We start from the raw sequence: 3219 nt of genomic DNA, 5'->3' as shown, positions 1-3219 counted from the left end.
GGGAAAAAAAGAGTTTCTATCATTTCTGGTTAATAAGTAAGCCTAATGGTGTTTGGATACACACTGCAAAAGCATTAAATATTACCAAGTATTTTTTTTAGTTTCTAGTGCATACATCTCATTATACTTAAAATAGGACAAAACTAATGTAAAAGCAACTTTTCAGCAATATATATGAGCTTGTTTTAAATAATTCCTCAATGCTGATGAAAAAGTACGAATTCAGCTGGCAGATTTTTACACTTATTACATTTTTCCATGTTATAAGCAAAAAGAATTGCATGTGGAACTAACTATGACTTTTTAAAATCAATATTCAAGATTTACAGCGTTAAAACAAGCTCCTGTAATTGAAAAGTCACTTGTAAGTTAGTTTTGTCTTATTTCAAGTTCTTAACAAAATTACTCAAAGATTTTGTGTTTTTGCAAGTGGGGAAAGAAAGTACACCCTCTCTCAGCTCTAGAGTTTCATATTCTGTCTTTATCAAGCTCTAGAATCACCTGAATCTGATATTAAGTTTACAAAAACAGAAAATTAGCAACTACCACTTCCACATGAAGCAGCAGATCCATACATTAATGTGACCACTTCTATACAAATGCATCATCCTAAAATGATTTATTTCATTTATTCAGTTGAAAAAGTTAAACTTGTATACAATAAAGTTTCATCACACAGTTATTTATTTATTTCAAGTGTTTCTGTTGATGTTTATTGCTCACAACTGATAAAATACCAACAACGTTAAAACTAATGCATCTGAAAAAATTAGAATGCGTTATAAAAGTGCAGTATTTCTTGTCGGATATCTCAAAACGCTAAAATATTTCTACTTTATGTTTCTTTCCATTTTTAATGAGTATGGCTCACAGGTAAAGATAACACTAAATTCAGTGTCTCAAACTTGTTATACCAACTCCTGTTTTAAGCATATAAGTCAGTATTCATATCTTTGCACTCAGTGATGTTTTGGGATTGTTTTTGCATGAATTAGTGCATCAATGCGACGTGGCATGGAGCAGATCAGCCTGTGGTTCTGCTGAGGTGTAATAGAAACCCAGGTTTCTTTTATAGCTCTTTTCACACCATCTGCCTTCTTGGGTCTGGAGTCTCTCATCTTCTTCACCCATTTTATGGGGTTAAAGGTCAGGGAAGCATGAAGAGCTCTAGAGTTTCCTGGTTGACTGTGGACTTCAGAAAACTCAGTGGACCAGAACCAGCAGATGACTTTCTGACACAAAACGTCACCAGCTGCTTTTCCATTACAAATGGCTGCAAAGCTTTATAGATATTCTGATAATGTCAGGAAAAAACACAATTTTTCAATTTTGGTGTTTCCATTAAATGAGAAATGCAATTAAAATCACATTTGAATATGTTAGTTAATCCGATAAATCATTAAAAATCACACTGCTCTATCATCCTCCAACCACTTCCTGTTCGTCGTCTTCGTCATTTCTACCATTAGTAATATATGGTTGTTAATCATGTGACACAGAAAAGGTGTTTTCATTGCAGTTTTGCAAAATACACTAATTTCAATGCAACCGAAACCGCCACCTCATCGTAGCGCTGGAAGTTTTAGTCAAAAAACAAATTTTTTTTCAAAATTGCCTTGTTTCCTTTAAGCAAATTTAGATTTGCAGTTCCACTTTGAACAATTTAATGGCCAGTGGAAACGCAGCTACTGACTGGAAACTCCAAGGAATTTGGATCCTGTGGTTCTCCACTTTTCAGACTCTTGACTTTGATTTGCAATTGAAATTAGAAAATGACTTTAAAAACAAGATTTTTGACCTCTTAGAATCAGAATAGCATATTTTTCCTCTGCTCTAGTTAGAGTATCTGATGTCTGTGGTTGAGAATTGGTTTGATACAAGGAATCCAACCGCTATGGTTATACTTTTTGGTTTTGCACCTTGTTTTTTTAACCACATTTTTTCCTTCCACTCAACTTTCCATTTTTTCTGAACAGTCAACCTCTTTTGGCTTTGCTTGTGGAAAGTATCGATGTCTGCAGGACGACTGTTAAGTCTGTACAGACAAACATTTCCATATCAAATCTGTTTTTATTGATCTTATTTAATATTTTTATTTTAGAGAATTTTTTTCAGCTACAATCCATAATCATCAGAAATAACTTGAAATATATCACTGTGTGTGATGAATCTGTACAACATAAAAGTTTTATTTTTTCAATTTGAATTACTGAAATAAATTCACCTTCCAACAACATTGAAATTAATCAACATGCATCTGTAGAAGTTAATCCTTCATTAAACCACTGAAGCTCTGAGAGACGTCCTGTCAGTCCTGGACTCCCACCAGTCCATAGAAACGCATTTTACTAAGGTTTAATGTGATAAAAATCAGGAGGACCCTTCGTTTCCTTACATGGATCTATTCTGTGTTCATGTTGCTTTCATATAAAGTCCTTTTAAAACATCTGCGTTGACGTGTTTTTTTTGTGAGGTGAGTCGAGTTTATTTATGCGTCCAGCTAAAAACACATAGAAACAATAACAATTTTAATTGTTTTCTTTATTTGAGTTATTAGCATCAGTGCAGGAAATAAACTGCATAACCAAGACTGATATTAAAGACAATAATTTCATTCTTTGTGGAGATTAAATCACCTGTTGACTGAATATCTGACTGCAACTATCATCTCATATTGAAACATAACTTTAACATTTAGTTTTAATTTTAAACCGCTTTCCTTACAATCTAGGCTTTTCAAAAATTTATATTTTTGTATTTGATTTGATTAAATCTACTTTTTACAATTGGACCTTTTCTGTCACAATAAAAATATAAAAACGTTTTTGGCCTTAAGCATGATATAACAGAGGGCTATTTCATGTAGACACTACTCAAAATGGGAAAGATGCATGGGTAATAATTCTCATAAGTTAGAAAATTGGTAATTAAAACTGCTGAAGTTTCAAAAAGGTGCTTCAAATAGTCAAGTGTGCTTTAATTCTGAAGAAACTTTAGAAATTGTATATTTTGTTTTTTCCTGGGGGAGAAGTGTAGTAGATTACTCAATTCAAGAAAAACAACATCTTTCTGAAGATTTAAACAATAAAATATTAAAAAATTTTTTTAACACATTCTAGCATCAGTCTGAATGATGATGTTACAAATATGTAGCAAGTAGGGGTAAAAGTGTTGCAGTGTTTAAAAAAAAAAATAATAAAAAAAAAAAAAATATATATA

The sequence above is a fragment of the Poecilia formosa genome, unplaced genomic scaffold, assembly GCF_000485575.1.
Source record: "Poecilia formosa unplaced genomic scaffold, Poecilia_formosa-5.1.2 Scaffold48, whole genome shotgun sequence".
In the NCBI taxonomy this organism is placed as follows: Eukaryota; Metazoa; Chordata; class Actinopteri; order Cyprinodontiformes; family Poeciliidae; genus Poecilia; species Poecilia formosa.
This window is presented reverse-complemented; position numbering follows the sequence as displayed.